A 15,234-nucleotide genomic window follows, 5' to 3' on the forward strand; every position below is an offset into this window, starting at 1 on the left:
TCACTGGACTTTCCTTCTGGGAAAGCCTAGTCACTGACCTGGCCAGATTCCCTGTCCTCCCCAAAATCCTGGGGAGAAACGGGCAGAGTTCTGCGCCCTGCGCCCTCTTTCGCGTCCCTAACGTGCTCCCAACGCGCCCTACAGCCCTGGTCGGGCTCATACCACTGGGGCCTCTGCCGAGGAAGAGCCCCGGAAGCCTAGGGCCAGGCCTATTGCACAGGCATCTTAGACCAGGCCATTCCGGGATTGCTGTGTTTCACGTCCTGCCCTTCAACACTCCTGGGAGGGCTTTCCCTGAGAACCCTCATGTCTCTGCCCTCCCAGGAGGCTGTGGTTCTATGCAAAATAGGGGGTGCACCACGGGCCGTCCCCTTTCCTCTCTCTCGCCAATATCTTTCACCAAAGCTGAGCCCTGCAGGTAAATGTATCTATCTGGCTGAGGGGCCAGGGAGGGCCTTTGCCTGCAGTCTTACAAGCCAGAGTGCAGAGAAGGCATCAGCTCTGGGACCGGGACTCTGCTCAAAGACATATCTAACATGCCACAGTGGAGCTGAGATGGGCAAGACACGTGTCTCACAGGCAGGCAGCACAACAAGACAGTGGCAGGAAACTATGCTAACAAGGAAAGAGAAAAGTCACGTGTCTCGTGGCCTTCCCACCATTAGACAGTAGTCTGCGCAAGAAAACATCCAAAAGTGACAGGACAACCAAGCAAATGACAAACGCTGTGCTGAATAAAGTCATCTTACATGACATTTCGTACAAAGGCCCAGATCATGGGGATGATCGCGCAGAAGCAGCAAGTATCAGAGCCACCGAACCTGAGGTGAGTTACACGAGGAGAAAGGGCGACATGGGGACAGGGGCTAGGGGCTCAGGGAACAGCTACCACAATGCAACCTCGGGTGTGGGGATGCCACTCATTGCGGGTACTGCCCTGGGATTTCCTTTTAGAAAGAATCGCTGGTTAAAGTGTAGTGCACAAAAAACCCAACTCCTCGATTACACTATTAGATAACATCCTTTAACTGCCCCACCCACCCTGTGTGAGTCTCACCCACTTCCCGCCTGCTCCCTCTAGTCTGAGAGTTGTATCTCCACAAAAAACACACAGTGGGGCTCAATGAGCTGCTCATGTCTGACATGGACACCTAAGCAGTGCTGGATTCACAACCTGAAAGACTGCAAAGGAAAGTGTGCCCGGCAGAAGATAAGCTGCCTGGCAACTCAGAACCTTCTTCTAAGAGAAGTAAGACATGTCACAATGGAGTCTAAGCCTACCTGTCTTATGCCAGGACCTTAGAGCTGCAGGCAGGAGCACAAAGGTAAAAACATATATTGAGTCCCAACACGCTCACTGCGGTGGTTGGTCTCTATGGCGCAATCGGTTAGCGCGTTCGGCTGTTAACCGAAAGGTTGGTGGTTCAAGCCCACCCAGGGACGTATGCTTTTGCCTACATCAAGTCCTGAATTAAAACACAGCTGTCTGGCTTTGCTCTTAGAGCTCTCGCTTTGCCTGCGTGACATGCTCTATCTCAACATTTCTATCTTCTCTCATCTCTTCACCTCTAGTCATTTCCACCAATAGGACTGGAAACGGGCCACCAAGCCTTCTACTTTAACCACAGGCGTACTGAGGGCCAATAAAAGGCACAGAAGCATTTCTTGATCCGGGGCTGAGAACTGCATGCACAGGGACCTCGTGGCGCAACGGTAGCGCGTCTGACTCCAGATCAGAAGGTTGCGTGTTCAAATCACGTCGGGGTCACTCTTTGACATTTTTTTCCCCACCAAGTCTATATCTCTGACTTCTAAAGCAAAGCCAAAAGAAGGGCGCTTTGCATTGGCCGGGAATCGAACCCGGGCCTCCCGCGTGGCAGGCGAGAATTCTACCACTGAACCACCAATGCTTGACTTACATAACCTGAGCAGAGAGCCCTGCCGTAGACAGTAGTGATGAGGCCCATGCATTCGCATGGGACACCTATGAACAAAGTTTGCATGGCAAGCCTTGGACTGCCAAACGTTCACATGCTGATGGCAGGAATCAGATGCAGGAGACTGAAACTATGAATGTTTCTGCTTTTGCTAAGGACAGTGGTTTGGGGCCAGTGTTGTGCTTGACAGAGCACGACATCAGCCTGCTCTCTGGCTGCTCCCGGGAGAAGTGGCTGACAGAAAGCACCCTCCAGACCACCAGCAATCTTGTGTTTCACAACATGCCACTGTCACTGGACTTTCCTTCTGGGAAAGCCTAGTCACTGACCTGGCCAGATTCCCTGTCCTCCCCAAAATCCTGGGGAGAAACGGGCAGAGTTCTGCGCCCTGCGCCCTCTTTCGCGTCCCTAACGCGCTCCCAACGCGCCCTACAGCCCTGGTCGGGCACAGCCCTGGTCGGGCTCATACCACTGGGGCCTCTGCCGAGGAAGAGCCCCGGAAGCCTAGGGCCAGGCCTATTGCACAGGCATCTTAGACCAGGCCATTCCGGGATTGCTGTGTTTCACGTCCTGCCCTTCAACACTCCTGGGAGGGCTTTCCCTGAGAACCCTCATGTCTCTGCCCTCCCAGGAGGCTGTGGTTCTATGCAAAATAGGGGGTGCACCACGGGCCGTCCCCTTTCCTCTCTCTCGCCAATATCTTTCACCAAAGCTGAGCCCTGCAGGTAAATGTATCTATCTGGCTGAGGGGCCAGGGAGGGCCTTTGCCTGCAGTCTTACAAGCCAGAGTGCAGAGAAGGCAGCAGCTCTGGGACCGGGACTCTGCTCAAAGACATATCTAACATGCCACAGTGGAGCTGAGATGGGCAAGACACGTGTCTCACAGGCTGGCAGCACACCAAGACAGTGGCAGGAAACTATGCTAACAAGGAAAGAGAAAAGTCACGTGTCTCGTGGCCTTCCCACCATTAGACAGTAGTCTGCGCAAGAAAACATCCAACAGTGACAGGACAACCAAGCAAATGACAAACGCCGTGCTGAATAAAGTCATCTTACATGACATTTCGTACAAAGGCCCAGATCATGGGGATGATCGCGCAGCAGAAGCAGCAAGTATCAGAGCCACCGAACCTGGGGTGAGTTACACGAGGAGAAAGGGCGACATGGGGACAGGGGCTATGGGCTCAGGGAACAGCTACCACAATGCAACCTCGGGTGTGGGGATGCCACTCATTGCGGGTACTGCCCTGGGATTTCCTTTTAGAAAGAATCGCTGGTTAAAGTGTAGTGCGCAAAAAAACCAACTCCTCGATTACACTATTAGATAACATCCTTTAACTGCCCCACCCACCCTGTGTGAGTCTCACCCACTTCCCGCCTGCTCCCTCTAGTCTGAGAGTTGTATCTCCACAAAAAACACACAGTGGGGCTCAATGAGCTGCTCATGTCTGACATGGACACCTAAGCAGTGCTGGATTCACAACCTGAAAGCCTGCAAAGGAAAGTGTGCCCGGCAGAAGATAAGCTGCCTGGCAACTCAGAACCTTCTTCTAAGAGAAGTAAGACATGTCACAATGGAGTCTAAGCCTACCTGTCTTATGCCAGGACCTTAGAGCTGCAGGCAGGAGCACAAAGGTAAAAACATATATTGAGTCCCAACACGCTCACTGCGGTGGTTGGTCTCTGTGGCGCAATCGGTTAGCGCGTTTGGCTGTTAACCGAAAGGTTGGTGGTTCAAGCCCACCCAGGGACGTATGCTTTTGCCTACATCAAGTCCTGAATTAAAACACAGCTGTCTGGCTTTGCTCTTAGAGCTCTCGCTTTGCCTGAGTGACATGCTCTATCTCAACATTTCTATCTTCTCTCATCTCTTCACCTCTAGTCATTTCCACCAATAGGACTGGAAACGGGCCACCAAGCCTTCTACTTTAACCACAGGCGTACTGAGGGCCAATAAAAGGCACAGAAGCATTTCTTGATCCGGGGCTGAGAACTGCATGCACAGGGACCTCGTGGCGCAACGGTAGCGCGTCTGACTCCAGATCAGAAGGTTGCGTGTTCAAATCACGTCGGGGTCACTCTTTGACATTTTTTTCCCCACCAAGTCTATATCTCTGACTTCTAAAGCAAAGCCAAAAGAAGGGCGCTTTGCATTGGCTGGGCATCGAACCCGGGCCTCCCGCGTGGCAGGCGAGAATTCTACCACTGAACCACCAATGCTTCACTTACATAGGCTGAGCAGAGAGCCCTGCCGTAGACAGTAGTGATGAGGCCCATGCATTCGCATGGGACACCTATGAACAAAGTTTGCATGGCAAGCCTTGGACTGCCAAACGTTCACATGCTGATGGCAGGAATCAGATGCAGGAGACTGAAACTATGAATGTTTCTGCTTTTGCTAAGGACAGTGGTTTGGGGCCAGTGTTGTGCTTGACAGAGCACGACATCAGCCTGCTCTCTGGCTGCTCCCGGGAGAAGTGGCTGACAGAAAGCACCCTCCAGACCACCAGCAATCTTGTGTTTCACAACATGCCACTGTCACTGGACTTTCCTTCTGGGAAAGCCTAGTCACTGACCTGGCCAGATTCCCTGTCCTCCCCAAAATCCTGGGGAGAAACGGGCAGAGTTCTGCGCCCTGCGCCCTCTTTCGCGTCCCTAACGCGCTCCCAACGCGCCCTACAGCCCTGGTCGGGCACAGCCCTGGTCGGGCTCATACCACTGGGGCCTCTGCCGAGGAAGAGCCCCGGAAGCCTAGGGCCAGGCCTATTGCACAGGCATCTTAGACCAGGCCATTCCGGGATTGCTGTGTTTCACGTCCTGCCCTTCAACACTCCTGGGAGGGCTTTCCCTGAGAACCCTCATGTCTCTGCCCTCCCAGGAGGCTGTGGTTCTATGCAAAATAGGGGGTGCACCACGGGCCGTCCCCTTTCCTCTCTCTCGCCAATATCTTTCACCAAAGCTGAGCCCTGCAGGTAAATGTATCTATCTGGCTGAGGGGCCAGGGAGGGCCTTTGCCTGCAGTCTTACAAGCCAGAGTGCAGAGAAGGCAGCAGCTCTGGGACCGGGACTCTGCTCAAAGACATATCTAACATGCCACAGTGGAGCTGAGATGGGCAAGACACGTGTCTCACAGGCAGGCAGCACAACAAGACAGTGGCAGGAAACTATGCTAACAAGGAAAGAGAAAAGTTACGTGTCTCGTGGCCTTCCCACCATTAGACAGTAGTCTGCGCAAGAAAACATCCAACAGTGACAGGACAACCAAGCAAATGACAAACGCTGTGCTGAATAAAGTCATCTTACATGACATTTCGTACAAAGGCCCAGATCATGGGGATGATCGCGCAGAAGCAGCAAGTATCAGAGCCACCGAACCTGAGGTGAGTTACACGAGGAGAAAGGGCGACATGGGGACAGGGGCTAGGGGCTCAGGGAACAGCTACCACAATGCAACCTCGGGTGTGGGGATGCCACTCATTGCGGGTACTGCCCTGGGATTTCCTTTTAGAAAGAATCGCTGGTTAAAGTGTAGTGCACAAAAAACCCAACTCCTCGATTACACTATTAGATAACATCCTTTAACTGCCCCACCCACCCTGTGTGAGTCTCACCCACTTCCCGCCTGCTCCCTCTAGTCTCTAGTCCCTCTAGTCTGAGAGTTGTATCTCCACAAAAAACACACAGTGGGGCTCAATGAGCTGCTCATGTCTGACATGGACACCTAAGCAGTGCTGGATTCACAACCTGAAAGCCTGCAAAGGAAAGTGTGCCCGGCAGAAGATAAGCTGCCTGGCAACTCAGAACCTTCTTCTAAGACAAGTAAGACATGTCACAATGGAGTCTAAGCCAGGACCTTAGAGCTGCAGGCAGGAGCACAAAGGTAAAAACATATATTGAGTCCCAACACGCTCACTGCGGTGGTTGGTCTCTGTGGCGCAATCGGTTAGCGCGTTCGGCTATTAACCGAAAGGTTGGTGGTTCAAGCCCACCCAGGGACGTATGCTTTTGCCTACATCAAGTCCTGAATTAAAACACAGCTGTCTGGCTTTGCTCTTAGAGCTCTCTCTTTGCCTGCGTGACATGCTCTATCTCAACATTTCTATCTTCTCTCATCTCTTCACCTCTAGTCATTTCCACCAATAGGACTGGAAACGGGCCACCAAGCCTTCTACTTTAACCACAGGCGTACTGAGGGCCAATAAAAGGCACAGAAGCATTTCTTGATCCGGGGCTGAGAACTGCATGCACAGGGACCTCGTGGCGCAACGGTAGCGCGTCTGACTCCAGATCAGAAGGTTGCGTGTTCAAATCACGTCGGGGTCACTCTATGACATTTTTTTCCCCACCAAGTCTATATCTCTGACTTCTAAAGCAAAGCCAAAAGAAGGGCGCTTTGCATTGGCCGGGAATCGAACCCGGGCCTCCCGCGTGGCAGGCAAGAATTCTACCACTGAACCACCAATGCTTCACTTACATAACCTGAGCAGAGAGCCCTGCCGTAGACAGTAGTGATGAGGCCCATGCATTCGCATGGGACACCTATGAACAAAGTTTGCATGGCAAGCCTTGGACTGCCAAACGTTCACATGCTGATGGCAGGAATCAGATGCAGGAGACTGAAACTATGAATGTTTCTGCTTTTGCTAAGGACAGTGGTTTGGGGCCAGTGTTGTGCTTGACAGAGCACGACATCAGCCTGCTCTCTGGCTGCTCCCGGGAGAAGTGGCTGACAGAAAGCACCCTCCAGACCACCAGCAATCTTGTGTTTCACAACATGCCACTGTCACTGGACTTTCCTTCTGGGAAAGCCTAGTCACTGACCTGGCCAGATTCCCTGTCCTCCCCAAAATCCTGGGGAGAAACGGGCAGAGTTCTGCGCCCTGCGCCCTCTTTCGCGTCCCTAACGCGCTCCCAACGCGCCCTACAGCCCTGGTCGGGCACAGCCCTGGTCGGGCTCATACCACTGGGGCCTCTGCCGAGGAAGAGCCCCGGAAGCCTAGGGCCAGGCCTATTGCACAGGCATCTTAGACCAGGCCATTCCGGGATTGCTGTGTTTCACGTCCTGCCCTTCAACACTCCTGGGAGGGCTTTCCCTGAGAACCCTCATGTCTCTGCCCTCCCAGGAGGCTGTGGTTCTATGCAAAATAGGGGGTGCACCACGGGCCGTCCCCTTTCCTCTCTTTCGCCAATATCTTTCACCAAAGCTGAGCCCTGCAGGTAAATGTATCTATCTGGCTGAGGGGCCAGGGAGGGCCTTTGCCTGCAGTCTTACAAGCCAGAGTGCAGAGAAGGCAGCAGCTCTGGGACCGGGACTCTGCTCAAAGACATATCTAACATGCCACAGTGGAGCTGAGATGGGCAAGACACGTGTCTCACAGGCTGGCAGCACACCAAGACAGTGGCAGGAAACTATGCTAACAAGGAAAGAGAAAAGTCACGTGTCTCGTGGCCTTCCCACCATTAGACAGTAGTCTGCGCAAGAAAACATCCAACAGTGACAGGACAACCAAGCAAATGACAAACGCCGTGCTGAATAAAGTCATCTTACATGACATTTCGTACAAAGGCCCAGATCATGGGGATGATCGCGCAGCAGAAGCAGCAAGTATCAGAGCCACCGAACCTGGGGTGAGTTACACGAGGAGAAAGGGCGACATGGGGACAGGGGCTATGGGCTCAGGGAACAGCTACCACAATGCAACCTCGGGTGTGGGGATGCCACTCATTGCGGGTACTGCCCTGGGATTTCCTTTTAGAAAGAATCGCTGGTTAAAGTGTAGTGCACAAAAAACCCAACTCCTCGATTACACTATTAGATAACATCCTTTAACTGCCCCACCCACCCTGTGTGAGTCTCACCCACTTCCCGCCTGCTCCCTCTAGTCTGAGAGTTGTATCTCCACAAAAAACACACAGTGGGGCTCAATGAGCTGCTCATGTCTGACATGGACACCTAAGCAGTGCTGGATTCACAACCTGAAAGCCTGCAAAGGAAAGTGTGCCCGGCAGAAGATAAGCTGCCTGGCAACTCAGAACCTTCTTCTAAGAGAAGTAAGACATGTCACAATGGAGTCTAAGCCTACCTGTCTTATGCAAGGACCTTAGAGCTGCAGGCAGGAGCACAAAGGTAAAAACATATATTGAGTCCCAACACGCTCACTGCGGTGGTTGGTCTCTGTGGCGCAATCGGTTAGCGCGTTCGGCTGTTAACCGAAAGGTTGGTGTTTCAAGCCCACCCAGGGACGTATGCTTTTGCCTACATCAAGTCCTGAATTAAAACACAGCTGTCTGGCTTTGCTCTTAGAGCTCTCGCTTTGCCTGCGTGACATGCTCTATCTCAACATTTCTATCTTCTCTCATCTCTTCACCTCTAGTCATTTCCACCAATAGGACTGGAAACGGGCCACCAAGCCTTCTACTTTAACCACAGGCGTACTGAGGGCCAATAAAAGGCACAGAAGCATTTCTTGATCCGGGGCTGAGAACTGCATGCACAGGAACCTCGTGGCGCAACGGTAGCGCGTCTGACTCCAGTTCAGAAGGTTGCGTGTTCAAATCACGTCGGGGTCACTCTTTGACATTTTTTTCCCCACCAAGTCTATATCTCTGACTTCTAAAGCAAAGCCAAAAGAAGGGCACTTTGCATTGGCCGCAAATCGAACCTGGGCCTCCCGCGTGGCAGGCGAGAATTCTACCACTGAACCACCAATGCTCCACTTACATAGGCTGAGCAGAGAGCCCTGCCGTAGACAGTAGTGATGAGGCCCATGCATTCGCATGGGACACCTATGAACAAAGTTTGCATGGCAAGCCTTGGACTGGCAAACGTTCACATGCTGATGGCAGGAATCAGATGCAGGAGACTGAAACTATGAATGTTTCTGCTTTTGCTAAGGACAGTGGTTTGGGGCCAGTGTTGTGCTTGACAGAGCACGACATCAGCCTGCTCTCTGGCTGCTCCCAGGAGAAGTGGCTGACAGAAAGCACCCTCCAGACCACCAGCAATCTTGTGTTTCACAACATGCCACTGTCACTGGACTTTCCTTCTGGGAAAGCCTAGTCACTGACCTGGCCAGATTCCCTGTCCTCCCCAAAATCCTGGGGAGAAACGGGCAGAGTTCTGCGCCCTGCGCCCTCTTTCGCGTCCCTAACGTGCTCCCAACGCGCCCTACAGCCCTGGTCGGGCTCATACCACTGGGGCCTCTGCCGAGGAAGAGCCCCGGAAGCCTAGGGCCAGGCCTATTGCACAGGCATCTTAGACCAGGCCATTCCGGGATTGCTGTGTTTCACGTCCTGCCCTTCAACACTCCTGGGAGGGCTTTCCCTGAGAACCCTCATGTCTCTGCCCTCCCAGGAGGCTGTGGTTCTATGCAAAATAGGGGGTGCACCACGGGCCGTCCCCTTTCCTCTCTCTCGCCAATATCTTTCACCAAAGCTGAGCCCTGCAGGTAAATGTATCTATCTGGCTGAGGGGCCAGGGAGGGCCTTTGCCTGCAGTCTTACAAGCCAGAGTGCAGAGAAGGCAGCAGCTCTGGGACCGGGACTCTGCTCAAAGACATATCTAACATGCCACAGTGGAGCTGAGATGGGCAAGACACGTGTCTCACAGGCAGGCAGCACAACAAGACAGTGGCAGGAAACTATGCTAACAAGGAAAGAGAAAAGTTACGTGTCTCGTGGCCTTCCCACCATTAGACAGTAGTCTGCGCAAGAAAACATCCAACAGTGACAGGACAACCAAGCAAATGACAAACGCTGTGCTGAATAAAGTCATCTTACATGACATTTCGTACAAAGGCCCAGATCATGGGGATGATCGCGCAGAAGCAGCAAGTATCAGAGCCACCGAACCTGAGGTGAGTTACACGAGGAGAAAGGGCGACATGGGGACAGGGGCTAGGGGCTCAGGGAACAGCTACCACAATGCAACCTCGGGTGTGGGGATGCCACTCATTGCGGGTACTGCCCTGGGATTTCCTTTTAGAAAGAATCGCTGGTTAAAGTGTAGTGCACAAAAAACCCAACTCCTCGATTACACTATTAGATAACATCCTTTAACTGCCCCACCCACCCTGTGTGAGTCTCACCCACTTCCCGCCTGCTCCCTCTAGTCTGAGAGTTGTATCTCCACAAAAAACACACAGTGGGGCTCAATGAGCTGCTCATGTCTGACATGGACACCTAAGCAGTGCTGGATTCACAACCTGAAAGCCTGCAAAGGAAAGTGTGCCCGGCAGAAGATAAGCTGCCTGGCAACTCAGAACCTTCTTCTAAGAGAAGTAAGACATGTCACAATGGAGTCTAAGCCTACCTGTCTTATGCCAGGACCTTAGAGCTGCAGGCAGGAGCACAAAGGTAAAAACATATATTGAGTCCCAACACGCTCACTGCGGTGGTTGGTCTCTGTGGCGCAATCGGTTAGCGCGTTCGGCTGTTAACCGAAAGGTTGGTGGTTCAAGCCCACCCAGGGACGTATGCTTTTGCCTACATCAAGTCCTGAATTAAAACACAGCTGTCTGGCTTTGCTCTTAGAGCTCTCTCTTTGCCTGCGTGACATGCTCTATCTCAACATTTCTATCTTCTCTCATCTCTTCACCTCTAGTCATTTCCACCAATAGGACTGGAAACGGGCCACCAAGCCTTCTACTTTAACCACAGGCGTACTGAGGGCCAATAAAAGGCACAGAAGCATTTCTTGATCCGGGGCTGAGAACTGCATGCACAGGGACCTCGTGGCGCAACGGTAGCGCGTCTGACTCCAGATCAGAAGGTTGCGTGTTCAAATCACGTCGGGGTCACTCTTTGACATTTTTTTCCCCACCAAGTCTATATCTCTGACTTCTAAAGCAAAGCCAAAAGAAGGGCGCTTTGCATTGGCCGGGAATCGAACCCGGGCCTCCCGCGTGGCAGGCAAGAATTCTACCACTGAACCACCAATGCTTCACTTACATAACCTGAGCAGAGAGCCCTGCCGTAGACAGTAGTGATGAGGCCCATGCATTCGCATGGGACACCTATGAACAAAGTTTGCATGGCAAGCCTTGGACTGCCAAACGTTCACATGCTGATGGCAGGAATCAGATGCAGGAGACTGAAACTATGAATGTTTCTGCTTTTGCTAAGGACAGTGGTTTGGGGCCAGTGTTGTGCTTGACAGAGCACGACATCAGCCTGCTCTCTGGCTGCTCCCGGGAGAAGTGGCTGACAGAAAGCACCCTCCAGACCACCAGCAATCTTGTGTTTCACAACATGCCACTGTCACTGGACTTTCCTTCTGGGAAAGCCTAGTCACTGACCTGGCCAGATTCCCTGTCCTCCCCAAAATCCTGGGGAGAAACGGGCAGAGTTCTGCGCCCTGCGCCCTCTTTCGCGTCCCTAACGCGCTCCCAACGCGCCCTACAGCCCTGGTCGGGCACAGCCCTGGTCGGGCTCATACCACTGGGGCCTCTGCCGAGGAAGAGCCCCGGAAGCCTAGGGCCAGGCCTATTGCACAGGCATCTTAGACCAGGCCATTCCGGGATTGCTGTGTTTCACGTCCTGCCCTTCAACACTCCTGGGAGGGCTTTCCCTGAGAACCCTCATGTCTCTGCCCTCCCAGGAGGCTGTGGTTCTATGCAAAATAGGGGGTGCACCACGGGCCGTCCCCTTTCCTCTCTTTCGCCAATATCTTTCACCAAAGCTGAGCCCTGCAGGTAAATGTATCTATCTGGCTGAGGGGCCAGGGAGGGCCTTTGCCTGCAGTCTTACAAGCCAGAGTGCAGAGAAGGCAGCAGCTCTGGGACCGGGACTCTGCTCAAAGACATATCTAACATGCCACAGTGGAGCTGAGATGGGCAAGACACGTGTCTCACAGGCTGGCAGCACACCAAGACAGTGGCAGGAAACTATGCTAACAAGGAAAGAGAAAAGTCACGTGTCTCGTGGCCTTCCCACCATTAGACAGTAGTCTGCGCAAGAAAACATCCAACAGTGACAGGACAACCAAGCAAATGACAAACGCCGTGCTGAATAAAGTCATCTTACATGACATTTCGTACAAAGGCCCAGATCATGGGGATGATCGCGCAGCAGAAGCAGCAAGTATCAGAGCCACCGAACCTGGGGTGAGTTACACGAGGAGAAAGGGCGACATGGGGACAGGGGCTATGGGCTCAGGGAACAGCTACCACAATGCAACCTCGGGTGTGGGGATGCCACTCATTGATGGGTACTGCCCTGGGATTTCCTTTTAGAAAGAATCGCTGTTAAAGTGTAGTGCACAAAAAACCCAACTCCTCGATTACACTATTAGATAACATCCTTTAACTGCCCCACCCACCCTGTGTGAGTCTCACCCACTTCCCGCCTGCTCCCTCTAGTCTGAGAGTTGTATCTCCACAAAAAACACACAGTGGGGCTCAATGAGCTGCTCATGTCTGACATGGACACCTAAGCAGTGCTGGATTCACAACCTGAAAGCCTGCAAAGGAAAGTGTGCCCGGCAGAAGATAAGCTGCCTGGCAACTCAGAACCTTCTTCTAAGAGAAGTAAGACATGTCACAATGGAGTCTAAGCCTACCTGTCTTATGCAAGGACCTTAGAGCTGCAGGCAGGAGCACAAAGGTAAAAACATATATTGAGTCCCAACACGCTCACTGCGGTGGTTGGTCTCTATGGCGCACTCGGTTAGCGCGTTCGGCTGTTAACCGAAAGGTTGGTGGTTCAAGCCCACCCAGGGACGTATGCTTTTGCCTACATCAAGTCCTGAATTAAAACACAGCTGTCTGGCTTTGCTCTTAGAGCTCTCGCTTTGCCTGCGTGACATGCTCTATCTCAACATTTCTATCTTCTCTCATCTCTTCACCTCTAGTCATTTCCACCAATAGGACTGGAAACGGGCCACCAAGCCTTCTACTTTAACCACAGGCGTACTGAGGGCCAATAAAAGGCACAGAAGCATTTCTTGATCCGGGGCTGAGAACTGCATGCACAGGGACCTCGTGGCGCAACGGTAGCGCGTCTGACTCCAGATCAGAAGGTTGCGTGTTCAAATCACGTCGGGGTCACTCTTTGACATTTTTTTCCCCACCAAGTCTATATCTCTGACTTCTAAAGCAAAGCCAAAAGAAGGGCGCTTTGCATTGGCCGGGAATCGAACCCGGGCCTCCCGCGTGGCAGGCGAGAATTCTACCACTGAACCACCAATGCTTGACTTACATAACCTGAGCAGAGAGCCCTGCCGTAGACAGTAGTGATGAGGCCCATGCATTCGCATGGGACACCTATGAACAAAGTTTGCATGGCAAGCCTTGGACTGCCAAACGTTCACATGCTGATGGCAGGAATCAGATGCAGGAGACTGAAACTATGAATGTTTCTGCTTTTGCTAAGGACAGTGGTTTGGGGCCAGTGTTGTGCTTGACAGAGCACGACATCAGCCTGCTCTCTGGCTGCTCCCGGGAGAAGTGGCTGACAGAAAGCACCCTCCAGACCACCAGCAATCTTGTGTTTCACAACATGCCACTGTCACTGGACTTTCCTTCTGGGAAAGCCTAGTCACTGACCTGGCCAGATTCCCTGTCCTCCCCAAAATCCTGGGGAGAAACGGGCAGAGTTCTGCGCCCTGCGCCCTCTTTCGCGTCCCTAACGCGCTCCCAACGCGCCCTACAGCCCTGGTCGGGCACAGCCCTGGTCGGGCTCATACCACTGGGGCCTCTGCCGAGGAAGAGCCCCGGAAGCCTAGGGCCAGGCCTATTGCACAGGCATCTTAGACCAGGCCATTCCGGGATTGCTGTGTTTCACGTCCTGCCCTTCAACACTCCTGGGAGGGCTTTCCCTGAGAACCCTCATGTCTCTGCCCTCCCAGGAGGCTGTGGTTCTATGCAAAATAGGGGGTGCACCACGGGCCGTCCCCTTTCCTCTCTCTCGCCAATATCTTTCACCAAAGCTGAGCCCTGCAGGTAAATGTATCTATCTGGCTGAGGGGCCAGGGAGGGCCTTTGCCTGCAGTCTTACAAGCCAGAGTGCAGAGAAGGCAGCAGCTCTGGGACCGGGACTCTGCTCAAAGACATATCTAACATGCCACAGTGGAGCTGAGATGGGCAAGACACGTGTCTCACAGGCTGGCAGCACACCAAGACAGTGGCAGGAAACTATGCTAACAAGGAAAGAGAAAAGTCACGTGTCTCGTGGCCTTCCCACCATTAGACAGTAGTCTGCGCAAGAAAACATCCAACAGTGACAGGACAACCAAGCAAATGACAAACGCCGTGCTGAATAAAGTCATCTTACATGACATTTCGTACAAAGGCCCAGATCATGGGGATGATCGCGCAGCAGAAGCAGCAAGTATCAGAGCCACCGAACCTGGGGTGAGTTACACGAGGAGAAAGGGCGACATGGGGACAGGGGCTATGGGCTCAGGGAACAGCTACCACAATGCAACCTCGGGTGTGGGGATGCCACTCATTGCGGGTACTGCCCTGGGATTTCCTTTTAGAAAGAATCGCTGGTTAAAGTGTAGTGCGCAAAAAAACCAACTCCTCGATTACACTATTAGATAACATCCTTTAACTGCCCCACCCACCCTGTGTGAGTCTCACCCACTTCCCGCCTGCTCCCTCTAGTCTGAGAGTTGTATCTCCACAAAAAACACACAGTGGGGCTCAATGAGCTGCTCATGTCTGACATGGACACCTAAGCAGTGCTGGATTCACAACCTGAAAGCCTGCAAAGGAAAGTGTGCCCGGCAGAAGATAAGCTGCCTGGCAACTCAGAACCTTCTTCTAAGAGAAGTAAGACATGTCACAATGGAGTCTAAGCCTACCTGTCTTATGCCAGGACCTTAGAGCTGCAGGCAGGAGCACAAAGGTAAAAACATATATTGAGTCCCAACACGCTCACTGCGGTGGTTGGTCTCTGTGGCGCAATCGGTTAGCGCGTTTGGCTGTTAACCGAAAGGTTGGTGGTTCAAGCCCACCCAGGGACGTATGCTTTTGCCTACATCAAGTCCTGAATTAAAACACAGCTGTCTGGCTTTGCTCTTAGAGCTCTCGCTTTGCCTGAGTGACATGCTCTATCTCAACATTTCTATCTTCTCTCATCTCTTCACCTCTAGTCATTTCCACCAATAGGACTGGAAACGGGCCACCAAGCCTTCTACTTTAACCACAGGCGTACTGAGGGCCAATAAAAGGCACAGAAGCATTTCTTGATCCGGGGCTGAGAACTGCATGCACAGGGACCTCGTGGCGCAACGGTAGCGCGTCTGACTCCAGATCAGAAGGTTGCGTGTTCAAATCACGTCGGGGTCACTCTT

At 52.7% G+C, this 15,234-nt stretch overlaps 10 non-coding genes across 10 annotated transcripts; 8 read left to right on the plus strand and 2 right to left on the minus strand.

Moving 5' to 3' along the window:
• The first annotated feature begins 1,696 nt into the window (after positions 1-1,696).
• Positions 1,697-1,768, plus strand: TRNAW-CCA (transfer RNA tryptophan (anticodon CCA)). The gene has a single exon. It is a non-coding gene; the product is annotated as a tRNA-Trp (tRNA).
• A 71-nt stretch (positions 1,769-1,839) lies between these two features.
• On the minus strand, positions 1,840-1,910 carry TRNAG-GCC (transfer RNA glycine (anticodon GCC)). Its single transcript has one exon. It is a non-coding gene; the product is annotated as a tRNA-Gly (tRNA).
• A 2,033-nt stretch (positions 1,911-3,943) lies between these two features.
• On the plus strand, positions 3,944-4,015 carry TRNAW-CCA (transfer RNA tryptophan (anticodon CCA)). Its single transcript has one exon. It is a non-coding gene; the product is annotated as a tRNA-Trp (tRNA).
• Positions 4,016-5,861: 1,846 nt separating this feature from the next.
• Positions 5,862-5,935, plus strand: TRNAN-AUU (transfer RNA asparagine (anticodon AUU)). Its single transcript has one exon. It is a non-coding gene; the product is annotated as a tRNA-Asn (tRNA).
• A 253-nt stretch (positions 5,936-6,188) lies between these two features.
• Positions 6,189-6,260, plus strand: TRNAW-CCA (transfer RNA tryptophan (anticodon CCA)). Its single transcript has one exon. It is a non-coding gene; the product is annotated as a tRNA-Trp (tRNA).
• A 4,076-nt stretch (positions 6,261-10,336) lies between these two features.
• TRNAN-GUU (transfer RNA asparagine (anticodon GUU)) lies at positions 10,337-10,410 on the plus strand. Its single transcript has one exon. It is a non-coding gene; the product is annotated as a tRNA-Asn (tRNA).
• A 253-nt stretch (positions 10,411-10,663) lies between these two features.
• Positions 10,664-10,735, plus strand: TRNAW-CCA (transfer RNA tryptophan (anticodon CCA)). Its single transcript has one exon. It is a non-coding gene; the product is annotated as a tRNA-Trp (tRNA).
• A 2,175-nt stretch (positions 10,736-12,910) lies between these two features.
• Positions 12,911-12,982, plus strand: TRNAW-CCA (transfer RNA tryptophan (anticodon CCA)). Its single transcript has one exon. It is a non-coding gene; the product is annotated as a tRNA-Trp (tRNA).
• A 71-nt stretch (positions 12,983-13,053) lies between these two features.
• TRNAG-GCC (transfer RNA glycine (anticodon GCC)) lies at positions 13,054-13,124 on the minus strand. The gene has a single exon. It is a non-coding gene; the product is annotated as a tRNA-Gly (tRNA).
• Positions 13,125-15,157: 2,033 nt separating this feature from the next.
• TRNAW-CCA (transfer RNA tryptophan (anticodon CCA)) lies at positions 15,158-15,229 on the plus strand. Its single transcript has one exon. It is a non-coding gene; the product is annotated as a tRNA-Trp (tRNA).
• Positions 15,230-15,234: the final 5 nt, after the last annotated feature.

Source organism: Pleurodeles waltl, chromosome 4_1, assembly GCF_031143425.1.
Source record: "Pleurodeles waltl isolate 20211129_DDA chromosome 4_1, aPleWal1.hap1.20221129, whole genome shotgun sequence".
In the NCBI taxonomy this organism is placed as follows: domain Eukaryota; kingdom Metazoa; phylum Chordata; class Amphibia; order Caudata; family Salamandridae; genus Pleurodeles; species Pleurodeles waltl.